We start from the raw sequence: 18,081 nt of genomic DNA, 5'->3' as shown, positions 1-18,081 counted from the left end.
CCTTAACCACTCGGCCACCTCGTCAACTTATTTTCATTTTTTTCTTTGGTTAGTTTCCAGCTGTTTTATAACCAAACCTGATCCCTAAAAAGTGTTTTACAAATTTTGAGAAGTGTCAGTAATATGTATTCTAAATTTATTTTCCCTTATTTAAAATCAAATCTTTTCTTGTTTATAAAAATGTCATTAAATGGCATGCAAGAACTAGATGAGTGTATATATAGGTCTACTAGAACACATCTACAAAAAAAAACATTTGTAGTAATAGTTCCATGCAAACATTTTCTAGAAGGTTTATCATTTACACAAGTTTTTAGAGTTCTGCTCCTCTAATCGGCTTAACAAATTTCAACCTGTTTTGGCAGTATTAGCCCTGCCTGCAATCTTGGGCTTTGGAAGACAATAAGGGTCATTTACAAAAACACCCGACGAGGATGGGATGCAGAGCACAATGGATTAGCAGTCCATCGCCTTAACCACTCGGCCACCTCATCAACTTATTTTCATTTTTTTCTTTGGTTAGTTTCCAGCTGTTTTATAACCAAACCTGATCCCTAAAAAGTGTTTTACAAATTTTGAGAAGTGTCAGTAATATGTATTCTAAATTTATTTTCCCTTATTTAAAATCAAATATTTTCTTGTTTATAAAAATGTCATTAAATGGCATGCAAGAACTAGATGAGTGTATACATAGGTCTACTAGAACACATCTACAAAAAAAAACATTTGTAGTAATAGTTCCATGCAAACATTTTCTAGAAGGTTTATCATTTACACAAGTTTTTAGAGTTCTGCTCCTCTAATCGGCTTAACAAATTTCAACCTGTTTTGGCAGTATTAGCCCTGCCTGCAATCTTGGGCTTTGGAAGACAATAAGGGTCATTTACAAAAACACCCGACGAGGATGGGATGCAGAGCACAATGGATTAGCAGTCCATCGCCTTAACCACTCGGCCACCTCGTCAACTTATTTTCATTTTTTTCTTTGGTTAGTTTCCAGCTGTTTTATAACCAAACCTGATCCCTAAAAAGTGTTTTACAAATTTTGAGAAGTGTCAGTAATATGTATTCTAAATTTATTTTCCCTTATTTAAAATCAAATCTTTTCTTGTTTATAAAAATGTCATTGAATGGCATGCAAGAACTAGATGAGTGTATATATAGGTCTACTAGAACACATCTACAAAAAAAAACATTTGTAGTAATAGTTCCATGCAAACATTTTCTAGAAGGTTTCACAAGTTTTTAGAGTTCTGCTCCTCTAATCGGCTTAACAAATTTCAACCTGTTTTGGCAGTATTAGCCCTGCCTGCAATCTTGGGCTTTGGAAGACAATAAGGGTCATTTACAAAAACACCCGACGAGGATGGGATGCAGAGCACAATGGATTAGCAGTCCATCGCCTTAACCACTCGGCCACCTCGTCAACTTATTTTCATTTTTTTCTTTGGTTAGTTTCCAGCTGTTTTATAACCAAACCTGATCCCTAAAAAGTGTTTTACAAATTTTGAGAAGTGTCAGTAATATGTATTCTAAATTTATTTTCCCTTATTTAAAATCAAATCTTTTCTTGTTTATAAAAATGTCATTAAATGGCATGCAAGAACTAGATGAGTGTATATATAGGTCTACTAGAACACATCTACAAAAAAAAACATTTGTAGTAATAGTTCCATGCAAACATTTTCTAGAAGGTTTCACAAGTTTTTAGAGTTCTGCTCCTCTAATCGGCTTAACAAATTTCAACCTGTTTTGGCAGTATTAGCCCTGCCTGCAATCTTGGGCTTTGGAAGACAATAGGGGTAATTTACAAAAACACCCGACGAGGATGGGATGCAGAGCACAATGGATTAGCAGTCCATCGCCTTAACCACTCGGCCACCTCGTCAACTTATTTTCATTTTTTTCTTTGGTTAGTTTCCAGCTGTTTTATAACCAAACCTGATCCCTAAAAAGTGTTTTACAAATTTTGAGAAGTGTCAGTAATATGTATTCTAAATTTATTTTCCCTTATTTAAAATCAAATCTTTTCTTGTTTATAAAAATGTCATTAAATGGCATGCAAGAACTAGATGAGTGTATATATAGGTCTACTAGAACACATCTACAAAAAAAACCATTTGTAGTAATAGTTCCATGCAAACATTTTCTAGAAGGTTTCACAAGTTTTTAGAGTTCTGCTCCTCTAATCGGCTTAACAAATTTCAACCTGTTTTTGCAGTATTAGCCCTGCCTGCAATCTTGGGCTTTGGAAGACAATAAGGGTCATTTACAAAAACACCCGACGAGGATGGGATTTGAACCCATGCATGCAGAGCACAATGGATTAGCAGTCCATCGCCTTAACCACTCGGCCACCTCGTCAACTTATTGTCATTTTTTTCTTTGGTTAGTTTCCAGCTGTTTTATAACCAAGCCTGATCCCTAAAAAGTGTTTTACAAATTTTGAGAAGTGTCAGTAATATGTATTCTAAATTTATTTTCCCTTATTTAAAATCAAATATTTTCTTGTTTATAAAAATGTCATTAAATGGCATGCAAGAACTAGATGAGTGTATACATAGCTCTACTAGAACACATCTACAAAAAAAAACATTTGTAGTAATAGTTCCATGCAAACATTTTCTAGAAGGTTTATCATTTACACAAGTTTTTAGAGTTCTGCTCCTTTAATCGGCTTAACAAATTTCAACCTGTTTTGGCAGTATTAGCCCTGCCTGCAATCTTGGGCTTTGGAAGACAATAAGGGTCATTTACAAAAACACCCGACGAGGATGGGATGCAGAGCACAATGGATTAGCAGTCCATCGCCTTAACCACTCGGCCACCTCGTCAACTTATTTTCATTTTTTTCTTTGGTTAGTTTCCAGCTGTTTTATAACCAAACCTGATCCCTAAAAAGTGTTTTACAAATTTTGAGAAGTGTCAGTAATATGTATTCTAAATTTATTTTCCCTTATTTAAAATCAAATCTTTTCTTGTTTATAAAAATGTCATTAAATGGCATGCAAGAACTAGATGAGTGTATACATAGGTCTACTAGAACACATCTACAAAAAAAAACATTTGTAGTAATAGTTCCATGCAAACATTTTCTAGAAGGTTTATCATTTACACAAGTTTTTAGAGTTCTGCTCCTCTAATCGGCTTAACAAATTTCAACCTGTTTTGGCAGTATTAGCCCTGCCTGCAATCTTGGGCTTTGGAAGACAATAATGGTCATTTACAAAAACACCCAACGAGGATGGGATTTGAACCCATGCATGCAGAGCACAATGGATTAGCAGTCTATCGCCTTAACCACTCGGCCACCTCATCAACTTATTTTCATTTTTTTTCTTTGGTTAGTTTCCAGCTGTTTTATAACCAAACCTGATCCCTAAAAAGTGTTTTACAAATTTTGAGAAGTGTCAGTAATATGTATTCTAAATTTATTTCCCTTATTTAAAATCAAATCTTTTCTTGTTTATAAAAATGTGATTAAATGACATGCAAGAACTAGATGAGTGTATATATAGGTCTACTAGAACACATCTACAAAAAAAAACATTTGTAGTAATAGTTCCATGCAAACATTTTCTAGAAGGTTTATCATTTACACAAGTTTTTAGAGTTCTGCTCCTCTAATCGGCTTAACAAATTTCAACCTGTTTTGGCAGTATTAGCCCTGCCTGCAATCTTGGGCTTTGGAAGACAATAAGGGTCATTTACAAAAACACCCGACGAGGATGGGATGCAGAGCACAATGGATTAGCAGTCCATCGACTTAACCACTCGGCCACCTCGTCAACTTATTTTCATTTTTTTCTTTGGTTAGTTTCCAGCTGTTTTATAACCAAACCTGATCCCTAAAAAGTGTTTTACAAATTTTGAGAAGTGTCAGTAATATGTATTCTAAATTTATTTTCCCTTATTTAAAATCAAATCTTTTCTTGTTTATAAAAATGTCATTAAATGGCATGCAAGAACTAGATGAGTGTATACATAGGTCTACTAGAACACATCTACAAAAAAAAACATTTGTAGTAATAGTTCCATGCAAACATTTTCTAGAAGGTTTATCATTTACACAAGTTTTTAGAGTTCTGCTCCTCTAATCGGCTTAACAAATTTCAACCTGTTTTGGCAGTATTAGCCCTGCCTGCAATCTTGGGCTTTGGAAGACAATAATGGTCATTTACAAAAACACCCAACGAGGATGGGATTTGAACCCATGCATGCAGAGCACAATGGATTAGCAGTCTATCGCCTTAACCACTCGGCCACCTCATCAACTTATTTTCATTTTTTTTCTTTGGTTAGTTTCCAGCTGTTTTATAACCAAACCTGATCCCTAAAAAGTGTTTTACAAATTTTGAGAAGTGTCAGTAATATGTATTCTAAATTTATTTCCCTTATTTAAAATCAAATCTTTTCTTGTTTATAAAAATGTGATTAAATGACATGCAAGAACTAGATGAGTGTATATATAGGTCTACTAGAACACATCTACAAAAAAAAACATTTGTAGTAATAGTTCCATGCAAACATTTTCTAGAAGGTTTATCATTTACACAAGTTTTTAGAGTTCTGCTCCTCTAATCGGCTTAACAAATTTCAACCTGTTTTGGCAGTATTAGCCCTGCCTGCAATCTTGGGCTTTGGAAGACAATAAGGGTCATTTACAAAAACACCCGACGAGGATGGGATGCAGAGCACAATGGATTAGCAGTCCATCGACTTAACCACTCGGCCACCTCGTCAACTTATTTTCATTTTTTTCTTTGGTTAGTTTCCAGCTGTTTTATAACCAAACCTGATCCCTAAAAAGTGTTTTACAAATTTTGAGAAGTGTCAGTAATATGTATTCTAAATTTATTTTCCCTTATTTAAAATCAAATCTTTTCTTATTTATAAAAATGTCATTAAATGACATGCAAGAACTAGATGAGTGTATATATAGGTCTACAAGAACACATCTACAAAAAAAAACATTTGTAGTAATAGTTCCATGCAAACATTTTCTAGAAGGTTTATCATTTACACAAGTTTTTAGAGTTCTGCTCCTCTAATCGGCTTAACAAATTTCAACCTGTTTTGGCAGTATTAGCCCTGCCTGCAATCTTGGGCTTTGGAAGACAATAAGTGTCATTTACAAAAACACCCGACGAGGATGGGATGCAGAGCACAATGGATTAGCAGTCCATCGCCTTAACCACTCGGCCACCTCGTCAACTTATTTTCATTTTTTTTCTTTGGTTAGTTTCCAGCTGTTTTATAACCAAACCTGATCCCTAAAAAGTGTTTTACAAATTTTGAGAAGTGTCAGTAATATGTATTCTAAATTTATTTTCCCTTATTTAAAATCAAATCTTTTCTTGTTTATAAAAATGTCATTGAATGGCATGCAAGAACTAGATGAGTGTATATATAGGTCTACTAGAACACATCTACAAAAAAAAACATTTGTAGTAATAGTTCCATGCAAACATTTTCTAGAAGGTTTCACAAGTTTTTAGAGTTCTGCTCCTCTAATCGGCTTAACAAATTTCAACCTGTTTTGGCAGTATTAGCCCTGCCTGCAATCTTGGGCTTTGGAAGACAATAAGGGTCATTTACAAAAACACCCGACGAGGATGGGATTTGAACCCATGCATGCAGAGCACAATGGATTAGCAGTCCATCGCCTTAACCACTCGGCCACCTCGTCAACTTATTTTCATTTTTTTCTTTGGTTAGTTTCCAGCTGTTTTATAACCAAACCTGATCCCTAAAAAGTGTTTTACAAATTTTGAGAAGTGTCAGTAATATGTATTCTAAATTTATTTTCCCTTATTTAAAATCAAATATTTTCTTGTTTATAAAAATGTCATTAAATGGCATGCAAGAACTAGATGAGTGTATACATAGCTCTACTAGAACACATCTACAAAAAAAAACATTTGTAGTAATAGTTCCATGCAAACATTTTCTAGAAGGTTTATCATTTACACAAGTTTTTAGAGTTCTGCTCCTCTAATCGGCTTAACAAATTTCAACCTGTTTTGGCAGTATTAGCCCTGCCTGCAATCTTGGGCTTTGGAAGACAATAAGGGTCATTTACAAAAACACCCGACGAGGATGGGATGCAGAGCACAATGGATTAGCAGTCCATCGCCTTAACCACTCGGCCACCTCGTCAACTTATTTTCATTTTTTTCTTTGGTTAGTTTCCAGCTGTTTTATAACCAAACCTGATCCCTAAAAAGTGTTTTACAAATTTTGAGAAGTGTCAGTAATATGTATTCTAAATTTATTTTCCCTTATTTAAAATCAAATCTTTTCTTGTTTATAAAAATGTCATTAAATGGCATGCAAGAACTAGATGAGTGTATACATAGGTCTACTAGAACACATCTACAAAAAAAAACATTTGTAGTAATAGTTCCATGCAAACATTTTCTAGAAGGTTTATCATTTACACAAGTTTTTAGAGTTCTGCTCCTCTAATCGGCTTAACAAATTTCAACCTGTTTTGGCAGTATTAGCCCTGCCTGCAATCTTGGGCTTTGGAAGACAATAAGGGTCATTTACAAAAACACCCGACGAGGATGGGATGCAGAGCACAATGGATTAGCAGTCCATCGCCTTAACCACTCGGCCACCTCGTCAACTTATTTTCATTTTTTTCTTTGGTTAGTTTCCAGCTGTTTTATAACCAAACCTGATCCCTAAAAAGTGTTTTACAAATTTTGAGAAGTGTCAGTAATATGTATTCTAAATTTATTTTCCCTTATTTAAAATCAAATCTTTTCTTGTTTATAAAAATGTCATTAAATGGCATGCAAGAACTAGATGAGTGTATACATAGGTCTACTAGAACACATCTACAAAAAAAAACATTTGTAGTAATAGTTCCATGCAAACATTTTCTAGAAGGTTTATCATTTACACAAGTTTTTAGAGTTCTGCTCCTCTAATCGGCTTAACAAATTTCAACCTGTTTTGGCAGTATTAGCCCTGCCTGCAATCTTGGGCTTTGGAAGACAATAATGGTCATTTACAAAAACACCCAACGAGGATGGGATTTGAACCCATGCATGCAGAGCACAATGGATTAGCAGTCTATCGCCTTAACCACTCGGCCACCTCATCAACTTATTTTCATTTTTTTTCTTTGGTTAGTTTCCAGCTGTTTTATAACCAAACCTGATCCCTAAAAAGTGTTTTACAAATTTTGAGAAGTGTCAGTAATATGTATTCTAAATTTATTTCCCTTATTTAAAATCAAATCTTTTCTTGTTTATAAAAATGTGATTAAATGACATGCAAGAACTAGATGAGTGTATATATAGGTCTACTAGAACACATCTACAAAAAAAAACATTTGTAGTAATAGTTCCATGCAAACATTTTCTAGAAGGTTTATCATTTACACAAGTTTTTAGAGTTCTGCTCCTCTAATCGGCTTAACAAATTTCAACCTGTTTTGGCAGTATTAGCCCTGCCTGCAATCTTGGGCTTTGGAAGACAATAAGGGTCATTTACAAAAACACCCGACGAGGATGGGATGCAGAGCACAATGGATTAGCAGTCCATCGACTTAACCACTCGGCCACCTCGTCAACTTATTTTCATTTTTTTCTTTGGTTAGTTTCCAGCTGTTTTATAACCAAACCTGATCCCTAAAAAGTGTTTTACAAATTTTGAGAAGTGTCAGTAATATGTATTCTAAATTTATTTTCCCTTATTTAAAATCAAATCTTTTCTTATTTATAAAAATGTCATTAAATGACATGCAAGAACTAGATGAGTGTATATATAGGTCTACAAGAACACATCTACAAAAAAAAACATTTGTAGTAATAGTTCCATGCAAACATTTTCTAGAAGGTTTATCATTTACACAAGTTTTTAGAGTTCTGCTCCTCTAATCGGCTTAACAAATTTCAACCTGTTTTGGCAGTATTAGCCCTGCCTGCAATCTTGGGCTTTGGAAGACAATAAGTGTCATTTACAAAAACACCCGACGAGGATGGGATGCAGAGCACAATGGATTAGCAGTCCATCGCCTTAACCACTCGGCCACCTCGTCAACTTATTTTCATTTTTTTCTTTGGTTAGTTTCCAGCTGTTTTATAACCAAACCTGATCCCTAAAAAGTGTTTTACAAATTTTGAGAAGTGTCAGTAATATGTATTCTAAATTTATTTTCCCTTATTTAAAATCAAATCTTTTCTTGTTTATAAAAATGTCATTGAATGGCATGCAAGAACTAGATGAGTGTATATATAGGTCTACTAGAACACATCTACAAAAAAAAACATTTGTAGTAATAGTTCCATGCAAACATTTTCTAGAAGGTTTCACAAGTTTTTAGAGTTCTGCTCCTCTAATCGGCTTAACAAATTTCAACCTGTTTTGGCAGTATTAGCCCTGCCTGCAATCTTGGGCTTTGGAAGACAATAAGGGTCATTTACAAAAACACCCGACGAGGATGGGATTTGAACCCATGCATGCAGAGCACAATGGATTAGCAGTCCATCGCCTTAACCACTCGGCCACCTCGTCAACTTATTTTCATTTTTTTCTTTGGTTAGTTTCCAGCTGTTTTATAACCAAACCTGATCCCTAAAAAGTGTTTTACAAATTTTGAGAAGTGTCAGTAATATGTATTCTAAATTTATTTTCCCTTATTTAAAATCAAATATTTTCTTGTTTATAAAAATGTCATTAAATGGCATGCAAGAACTAGATGAGTGTATACATAGCTCTACTAGAACACATCTACAAAAAAAAACATTTGTAGTAATAGTTCCATGCAAACATTTTCTAGAAGGTTTATCATTTACACAAGTTTTTAGAGTTCTGCTCCTCTAATCGGCTTAACAAATTTCAACCTGTTTTGGCAGTATTAGCCCTGCCTGCAATCTTGGGCTTTGGAAGACAATAAGGGTCATTTACAAAAACACCCGACGAGGATGGGATGCAGAGCACAATGGATTAGCAGTCCATCGACTTAACCACTCGGCCACCTCGTCAACTTATTTTCATTTTTTTCTTTGGTTAGTTTCCAGCTGTTTTATAACCAAACCTGATCCCTAAAAAGTGTTTTACAAATTTTGAGAAGTGTCAGTAATATGTATTCTAAATTTATTTTCCCTTATTTAAAATCAAATCTTTTCTTGTTTATAAAAATGTCATTAAATGACATGCAAGAACTAGATGAGTGTATATATAGGTCTACAAGAACACATCTACAAAAAAAAACATTTGTAGTAATAGTTCCATGCAAACATTTTCTAGAAGGTTTATCATTTACACAAGTTTTTAGAGTTCTGCTCCTCTAATCGGCTTAACAAATTTCAACCTGTTTTGGCAGTATTAGCCCTGCCTGCAATCTTGGGCTTTGGAAGACAATAAGGGTCATTTACAAAAACACCCGACGAGGATGGGATGCAGAGCACAATGGATTAGCAGTCCATCGCCTTAACCACTCGGCCACCTCGTCAACTTATTTTCATTTTTTTCTTTGGTTAGTTTCCAGCTGTTTTATAACCAAACCTGATCCCTAAAAAGTGTTTTACAAATTTTGAGAAGTGTCAGTAATATGTATTCTAAATTTATTTTCCCTTATTTAAAATCAAATCTTTTCTTGTTTATAAAAATGTCATTAAATGGCATGCAAGAACTAGATGAGTGTATACATAGGTCTACTAGAACACATCTACAAAAAAAAACATTTGTAGTAATAGTTCCATGCAAACATTTTCTAGAAGGTTTATCATTTACACAAGTTTTTAGAGTTCTGCTCCTCTAATCGGCTTAACAAATTTCAACCTGTTTTGGCAGTATTAGCCCTGCCTGCAATCTTGGGCTTTGGAAGACAATAATGGTCATTTACAAAAACACCCAACGAGGATGGGATTTGAACCCATGCATGCAGAGCACAATGGATTAGCAGTCTATCGCCTTAACCACTCGGCCACCTCATCAACTTATTTTCATTTTTTTTCTTTGGTTAGTTTCCAGCTGTTTTATAACCAAACCTGATCCCTAAAAAGTGTTTTACAAATTTTGAGAAGTGTCAGTAATATGTATTCTAAATTTATTTCCCTTATTTAAAATCAAATCTTTTCTTGTTTATAAAAATGTGATTAAATGACATGCAAGAACTAGATGAGTGTATATATAGGTCTACTAGAACACATCTACAAAAAAAAACATTTGTAGTAATAGTTCCATGCAAACATTTTCTAGAAGGTTTATCATTTACACAAGTTTTTAGAGTTCTGCTCCTCTAATCGGCTTAACAAATTTCAACCTGTTTTGGCAGTATTAGCCCTGCCTGCAATCTTGGGCTTTGGAAGACAATAAGGGTCATTTACAAAAACACCCGACAAGGATGGGATTTGAACCCATGCATGCAGAGCACAGTGGATTAGCAGTCCATCGCCTTAACCACTCGGCCACCTCATCAACTTATTTTCATTTTTTTCTTTGGTTAGTTTCCAGCTGTTTTATAACCAAACCTGATCCCTAAAAAGTGTTTTACAAATTTTGTGAAGTGTCAGTAATATGTATTCTAAATTGATTTTCCCTTATTTAAAATCAAATCTTTTATTGTTTATAAAAATGTCATTAAATGGCATGCAAGAACTAGATGAGTGTGTATATATAGGTCTACTAGAACACATCTACAAAAAAAAACATTTGTAGTAATAGTTCCATGCAAACATTTTCTAGAAGGTTTATCATTTACACAAGTTTTTAGAGTTCTGCTCCTCTAATCGGCTTAACAAATTTCAACCTGTTTTGGCAGTATTAGCCCTGCCTGCAATCTTGGGCTTTGGAAGACAATAAGGGTCATTTACAAAAATACCCGACGAAGATGAGATTTGAACCCATGCATGCAGAGCACAATGGATTAGCAGTCCATCGCCTTAACCACTCAGCCACCTCGTCAACTTATTTTCATTTTTTTCTTTGGTTAGTTTCCAGCTGTTTTATAACCAAACCTGATCCCTAAAAAGTGTTTTACAAATTTTGAGAAGTGTCAGTAATATGTATTCTAAATTTATTTTCCCTTATTTAAAATCAAATCTTTTCTTGTTTATAAAAATGTCATTAAATGGCATGCAAGAACTAGATGAGTGTATATATAGGTCTACAAGAACACATCTACAAAAAAAACATTTGTAGTAATAGTTCCATGCAAACATTTTCTAGAAGGTTTCACAAGTTTTTAGAGTTCTGCTCCTCTAATCGGCTTAACAAATTTCAACCTGTTTTGGCAGTATTAGCCCTGCCTGCAATCTTGGGCTTTGGAAGACAATAAGGGTCATTTACAAAAACACCCGACGAGGATGGGATTTGAACCCATGCATGCAGAGCACAATGGATTAGCAGTCCATCGCCTTAACCACTCGGCCACCTCGTCAACTTATTTTCATTTTTTTTCTTTGGTTAGTTTCCAGCTGTTTTATAACCAAACCTGATCCCTAAAAAGTGTTTTACAAATTTTGAGAAGTGTCAGTAATATGTATTCTAAATTTATTTTCCCTTATTTAAAATCAAATCTTTTCTTGTTTATAAAAATGTCATTAAATGGCATGCAAGAACTAGATGAGTGTATACATAGGTCTACTAGAACACATCTACAAAAAAAAACATTTGTAGTAATAGTTCCATGCAAACATTTTCTAGAAGGTTTATCATTTACACAAGTTTTTAGAGTTCTGCTCCTCTAATCGGCTTAACAAATTTCAACCTGTTTTGGCAGTATTAGCCCTGCCTGCAATCTTGGGCTTTGGAAGACAATAAGGGTCATTTACAAAAACACCCGACGAGGATGGGATTTGAACCCATGCATGCAGAGCACAATGGATTAGCAGTCCATCGCCTTAACCACTCGGCCACCTCGTCAACTTATTTTCATTTTTTTCTTTGGTTAGTTTCCAGCTGTTTTATAACCAAACCTGATCCCTAAAAAGTGTTTTACAAATTTTGAGAAGTGTCAGTAATATGTATTCTAAATTTATTTTCCCTTATTTAAAATCAAATCTTTTCTTGTTTATAAAAATGTCATTAAATGGCATGCAAGAACTAGATGAGTGTATATATAGGTCTACAAGAACACATCTACAAAAAAAAACATTTGTAGTAATAGTTCCATGCAAACATTTTCTAGAAGGTTTCACAAGTTTTTAGAGTTCTGCTCCTCTAATCGGCTTAACAAATTTCAACCTGTTTTGGCAGTATTAGCCCTGCCTGCAATCTTGGGCTTTGGAAGACAATAAGGGTCATTTACAAAAACACCCGACGAGGATGGGATGCAGAGCACAATGGATTAGCAGTCCATCGACTTAACCACTCGGCCACCTCGTCAACTTATTTTCATTTTTTTCTTTGGTTAGTTTCCAGCTGTTTTATAACCAAACCTGATCCCTAAAAAGTGTTTTACAAATTTTGAGAAGTGTCAGTAATATGTATTCTAAATTTATTTTCCCTTATTTAAAATCAAATCTTTTCTTGTTTATAAAAATGTCATTAAATGGCATGCAAGAACTAGATGAGTGTATACATAGGTCTACTAGAACACATCTACAAAAAAAAACATTTGTAGTAATAGTTCCATGAAAACATTTTCTAGAAGGTTTATCATTTACACAAGTTTTTAGAGTTCTGCTCCTCTAATCGGCTTAACAAATTTCAACCTGTTTTGGCAGTATTAGCCCTGCCTGCAATCTTGGGCTTTGGAAGACAATAAGGGTCATTTACAAAAACAACCAACGAGGATGGGATTTGAACCCATGCATGCAGAGCACAATGGATTAGCAGTCCATCGCCTTAACCACTCGGCCACCTCGTCAACTTATTTTCATTTTTTTCTTTGGTTAGTTTCCAGCTGTTTTATAACCAAACCTGATCCCTAAAAAGTGTTTTACAAATTTTGAGAAGTGTCAGTAATATGTATTCTAAATTTATTTTCCCTTATTTAAAATCAAATCTTTTCTTGTTTATAAAAATGTCATTAAATGGCATGCAAGAACTAGATGAGTGTATATATAGGTCTACAAGAACACATCTACAAAAAAAAACATTTGTAGTAATAGTTCCATGCAAACATTTTCTAGAAGGTTTCACAAGTTTTTAGAGTTCTGCTCCTCTAATCGGCTTAACAAATTTCAACCTGTTTTGGCAGTATTAGCCCTGCCTGCAATCTTGGGCTTTGGAAGACAATAAGGGTCATTTACAAAAACACCCGACGAGGATGGGATGCAGAGCACAATGGATTAGCAGTCCATCGACTTAACCACTCGGCCACCTCGTCAACTTATTTTCATTTTTTTCTTTGGTTAGTTTCCAGCTGTTTTATAACCAAACCTGATCCCTAAAAAGTGTTTTACAAATTTTGAGAAGTGTCAGTAATATGTATTCTAAATTTATTTTCCCTTATTTAAAATCAAATCTTTTCTTGTTTATAAAAATGTCATTAAATGGCATGCAAGAACTAGATGAGTGTATATATAGGTCTACAAGAACACATCTACAAAAAAAAACATTTGTAGTAATAGTTCCATGCAAACATTTTCTAGAAGGTTTCACAAGTTTTTAGAGTTCTGCTCCTCTAATCGGCTTAACAAATTTCAACCTGTTTTGGCAGTATTAGCCCTGCCTGCAATCTTGGGCTTTGGAAGACAATAAGGGTCATTTACAAAAACACCCGACGAGGATGGGATGCAGAGCACAATGGATTAGCAGTCCATCGACTTAACCACTCGGCCACCTCGTCAACTTATTTTCCTTTTTTTCTTTGGTTAGTTTCCAGCTGTTTTATAACCAAACCTGATCCCTAAAAAGTGTTTTACAAATTTTGAGAAGTGTCAGTAATATGTATTCTAAATTTATTTTCCCTTATTTAAAATCAAATCTTTTCTTGTTTATAAAAATGTCATTAAATGACATGCAAGAACTAGATGAGTGTGTATATAGGTCTACAAGAACACATCTACAAAAAAAAACATTTGTAGTAATAGTTCCATGCAAACATTTTCTAGAAGGTTTATCATTTACACAAGTTTTTAGAGTTCTGCTCCTCTAATCGGCTTAACAAATTTCAACCTGTTTTGGCAGTATTAGCCCTGCCTGCAATCTTGGGCTTTGGAAGACAATAAGGGTCATTTACAAAAACACCCGACGAGGATGGGATTTGAACCCATGCATGCAGAGCACAATGGATTAGCAGTCCATCGCCTTAACCACTCAGCCACCTCGTCAACTTATTTTCATTTTTTTCTTTGGTTAGTTTCCAGCTGTTTTATAACCAAACCTGATCCCTAAAAAGTGTTTTACAAATTTTGAGAAGTGTCAGTAATATGTATTCTAAATTTATTTTCCCTTATTTAAAATCAAATCTTTTCTTGTTTATAAAAATGTCATTAAATGGCATGCAAGAACTAGATGAGTGTATACATAGGTCTACTAGAACACATCTACAAAAAAAAACATTTGTAGTAATAGTTCCATGAAAACATTTTCTAGAAGGTTTATCATTTACACAAGTTTTTAGAGTTCTGCTCCTCTAATCGGCTTAACAAATTTCAACCTGTTTTGGCAGTATTAGCCCTGCCTGCAATCTTGGCCTTTGGAAGACAATAAGGGTCATTTACAAAAACAACCAACGAGGATGGGATTTGAACCCATGCATGCAGAGCACAATGGATTAGCAGTCCATCGCCTTAACCACTCGGCCACCTCGTCAACTTATTTTCATTTTTTTCTTTGGTTAGTTTCCAGCTGTTTTATAACCAAACCTGATCCCTAAAAAGTGTTTTACAAATTTTGAGAAGTGTCAGTAATATGTATTCTAAATTTATTTTCCCTTATTTAAAATCAAATCTTTTCTTGTTTATAAAAATGTCATTAAATGGCATGCAAGAACTAGATGAGTGTATATATAGGTCTACAAGAACACATCTACAAAAAAAAACATTTGTAGTAATAGTTCCATGCAAACATTTTCTAGAAGGTTTCACAAGTTTTTAGAGTTCTGCTCCTCTAATCGGCTTAACAAATTTCAACCTGTTTTGGCAGTATTAGCCCTGCCTGCAATCTTGGGCTTTGGAAGACAATAAGGGTCATTTACAAAAACACCCGACGAGGATGGGATGCAGAGCACAATGGATTAGCAGTCCATCGACTTAACCACTCGGCCACCTCGTCAACTTATTTTCCTTTTTTTCTTTGGTTAGTTTCCAGCTGTTTTATAACCAAACCTGATCCCTAAAAAGTGTTTTACAAATTTTGAGAAGTGTCAGTAATATGTATTCTAAATTTATTTTCCCTTATTTAAAATCAAATCTTTTCTTGTTTATAAAAATGTCATTAAATGACATGCAAGAACTAGATGAGTGTGTATATAGGTCTACAAGAACACATCTACAAAAAAAAACATTTGTAGTAATAGTTCCATGCAAACATTTTCTAGAAGGTTTATCATTTACACAAGTTTTTAGAGTTCTGCTCCTCTAATCGGCTTAACAAATTTCAACCTGTTTTGGCAGTATTAGCCCTGCCTGCAATCTTGGGCTTTGGAAGACAATAAGGGTCATTTACAAAAACACCCGACGAGGATGGGATTTGAACCCATGCATGCAGAGCACAATGGATTAGCAGTCCATCGCCTTAACCACTCGGCCACCTCGTCAACTTATTTTCATTTTTTTCTTTGGTTAGTTTCCAGCTGTTTTATAACCAAACCTGATCCCTAAAAAGTGTTTTACAAATTTTGAGAAGTGTCAGTAATATGTATTCTAAATTTATTTTCCCTTATTTAAAATCAAATATTTTCTTGTTTATAAAAATGTCATTAAATGGCATGCAAGAACTAGATGAGTGTATATATAGGTCTACTAGAACACATCTACAAAAAAAAACATTTGTAGTAATAGTTCCATGCAAACATTTTCTAGATGGTTTATCATTTACACAAGTTTTTAGAGTTCTGCTCCTCTAATCGGCTTAACAAATTTCAACCTGTTTTGGCAGTATTAGCCCTGCCTGCAATCTTGGGCTTTGGAAGACAATAATGGTCATTTACATTTACATTTACCCGACGAGGATGGGATTTGAACCCATGCATGCAGAGCACAATGGATTAGCAGTCTATCGCCCTAAATGATTAAATGGCATGCAAGAACTAGATGAGTGTATATATAGGTCTACTAGAACACATCTACAAAAAAAAATATTTGTAGTAATAGTTCCATGCAAACATTTTCTAGAAGGTTTATCATTTACACAAGTTTTTAGAGTTCTGCTCCTCTAATCGGCTTAACAAATTTCAACCTGTTTTGGCAGTATTAGCCCTGCCTGCAATCTTGGGCTTTGGAAGACAATAAGGGTCATTTACAAAAACACCCGACGAGGATGGGATGCAGAGCACAATGGATAAGCAGTCCATCGCCTTAACCACTCGGCCACCTCGTCAACTTATTTTCATTTTTTTCTTTAGTTAGTTTCCAGCTGTTTTATAACCAAACCTGATCCCTAAAAAGTGTTTTACAAATTTTGAGAAGTGTCAGTAATATGTATTCTAAATTTATTTTCCCTTATTTAAAATCAAATCTTTTCTTGTTTATAAAAATGTCATTAAATGGCATGCAAGAACTAGATGAGTGTATATATAGGTCTACTAGAACACATCTACAAAAAAAAACATTTGTAGTAATAGTTCCATGCAAACATTTTCTAGAAGGTTTCACAAGTTTTTAGAGTTCTGCTCCTCTAATCGGCTTAACAAATTTCAACCTGTTTTGGCAGTATTAGCCCTGCCTGCAATCTTGGGCTTTGGAAGACAATAAGGGTCATTTACAAAAACACCCGACGAGGATGGGATTTGAACCCATGCAGAGCACAATGGATTAGCAGTCCATCGCCTTAACCACTCGGCCACCTCATCAACTTATTTTCATTTTTTTCTTTGGTTAGTTTACAGCTGTTTTATAACCAAACCTGATCCCTAAAAAGTGTTTTACAAATTTTGAGAAGTGTCAGTAATATGTATTCTAAATTTATTTTCCCTTATTTAAAATCAAATCTTTTCTTGTTCATAAAAATGTCATTAAATGACATGCAAGAACTAGATGAGTGTATATATAGGTCTACTAGAACACATCTACAAAAAAAACATTTGTAGTAATAGTTCCATGCAAACATTTTCTAGAAGGTTTATCATTTACACAAGTTTTTAGAGTTCTGCTCCTCTAATCGGCTTAACAAATTTCAACCTGTTTTGGCAGTATTAGCCCTGCCTGCAATCTTGGGCTTTGGAAGACAATAAGGGTCATTTACAAAAACACCCGACGAGGATGCGATTTGAACCCATGCATGCAGAGAACAATGGATAAGCAGTCCATCGCCTTAACCACTCGGCCACCTCGTCAACTTATTTTCATTTTTTTCTTTGGTTAGTTTCCAGCTGTTTTATAACCAAACCTGATCCCTAAAAAGTGTTTTACAAATTTTGAGAAGTGTCAGTAATATGTATTCTAAATTTATTTTCCCTTATTTAAAATCAAATCTTTTCTTGTTTATAAAAATGTCATTAAATGGCATGCAAGAACTAGATGAGTGTATACATAGGTCTACTAGAACATATCTACAAAAAAAAACATTTGTAGTAATAGTTCCATGCAAACATTTTCTAGAAGGTTTATCATTTACACAAGTTTTTAGAGTTCTGCTCCTCTTATCGGCTTAACAAATTTCAACCTGTTTTGGCAGTATTAGCCCTGCCTGCAATCTTGGGCTTTGGAAGACAATAATGGTCATTTACAAAAACACCCGAATAGGATGGGATTTGAACCCATGCATGCAGAGCACAATGGATTAGCAGTCCATCGCCTTAACCACTCGGCCACCTCATCAACTTATTTTCATTTTTTTCTTTGGTTAGTTTCCAGCTGTTTTATAACCAAACCTGATCCCTAAAAAGTGTTTTACAAATTTTGAGAAGTGTCAGTAATATGTATTCTAAATTTATTTTCCCTTATTTAAAATCAAATCTTTTCTTGTTCATAAAAATGTCATTAAATGACATGCAAGAACTAGATGAGTGTA

The 18,081-nt window shown here is 34.4% G+C and overlaps 10 non-coding genes across 10 annotated transcripts; all 10 read right to left on the bottom strand.

The window, feature by feature from the left end:
• Nucleotides 1–2,282: 2,282 nt before the first annotated feature.
• TRNAS-GCU (transfer RNA serine (anticodon GCU)) lies at nt 2,283–2,364 on the bottom strand. The gene has a single exon. It is a non-coding gene; the product is annotated as a tRNA-Ser (tRNA).
• A 3,243-nt stretch (nt 2,365–5,607) lies between these two features.
• TRNAS-GCU (transfer RNA serine (anticodon GCU)) lies at nt 5,608–5,689 on the bottom strand. Its single transcript has one exon. It is a non-coding gene; the product is annotated as a tRNA-Ser (tRNA).
• A 2,758-nt stretch (nt 5,690–8,447) lies between these two features.
• On the bottom strand, nt 8,448–8,529 carry TRNAS-GCU (transfer RNA serine (anticodon GCU)). Its single transcript has one exon. It is a non-coding gene; the product is annotated as a tRNA-Ser (tRNA).
• A 2,312-nt stretch (nt 8,530–10,841) lies between these two features.
• TRNAS-GCU (transfer RNA serine (anticodon GCU)) lies at nt 10,842–10,923 on the bottom strand. The gene has a single exon. It is a non-coding gene; the product is annotated as a tRNA-Ser (tRNA).
• Nucleotides 10,924–11,316: 393 nt separating this feature from the next.
• On the bottom strand, nt 11,317–11,398 carry TRNAS-GCU (transfer RNA serine (anticodon GCU)). Its single transcript has one exon. It is a non-coding gene; the product is annotated as a tRNA-Ser (tRNA).
• A 403-nt stretch (nt 11,399–11,801) lies between these two features.
• On the bottom strand, nt 11,802–11,883 carry TRNAS-GCU (transfer RNA serine (anticodon GCU)). The gene has a single exon. It is a non-coding gene; the product is annotated as a tRNA-Ser (tRNA).
• Nucleotides 11,884–12,747: 864 nt separating this feature from the next.
• Nucleotides 12,748–12,829, bottom strand: TRNAS-GCU (transfer RNA serine (anticodon GCU)). The gene has a single exon. It is a non-coding gene; the product is annotated as a tRNA-Ser (tRNA).
• Nucleotides 12,830–14,155: 1,326 nt separating this feature from the next.
• TRNAS-GCU (transfer RNA serine (anticodon GCU)) lies at nt 14,156–14,237 on the bottom strand. The gene has a single exon. It is a non-coding gene; the product is annotated as a tRNA-Ser (tRNA).
• A 402-nt stretch (nt 14,238–14,639) lies between these two features.
• TRNAS-GCU (transfer RNA serine (anticodon GCU)) lies at nt 14,640–14,721 on the bottom strand. Its single transcript has one exon. It is a non-coding gene; the product is annotated as a tRNA-Ser (tRNA).
• An 864-nt stretch (nt 14,722–15,585) lies between these two features.
• On the bottom strand, nt 15,586–15,667 carry TRNAS-GCU (transfer RNA serine (anticodon GCU)). The gene has a single exon. It is a non-coding gene; the product is annotated as a tRNA-Ser (tRNA).
• Between the last annotated feature and the right edge of the window lie 2,414 nt (nt 15,668–18,081).

The sequence above is a fragment of the Rhinoderma darwinii genome (genome assembly GCF_050947455.1).
Source record: "Rhinoderma darwinii isolate aRhiDar2 chromosome 3 unlocalized genomic scaffold, aRhiDar2.hap1 SUPER_3_unloc_12, whole genome shotgun sequence".
Taxonomy (NCBI): domain Eukaryota; kingdom Metazoa; phylum Chordata; class Amphibia; order Anura; family Rhinodermatidae; genus Rhinoderma; species Rhinoderma darwinii.
The sequence above is the reverse complement of the archived record's forward strand: the minus strand, read 5'-3'. Positions and strand labels throughout refer to the sequence as shown.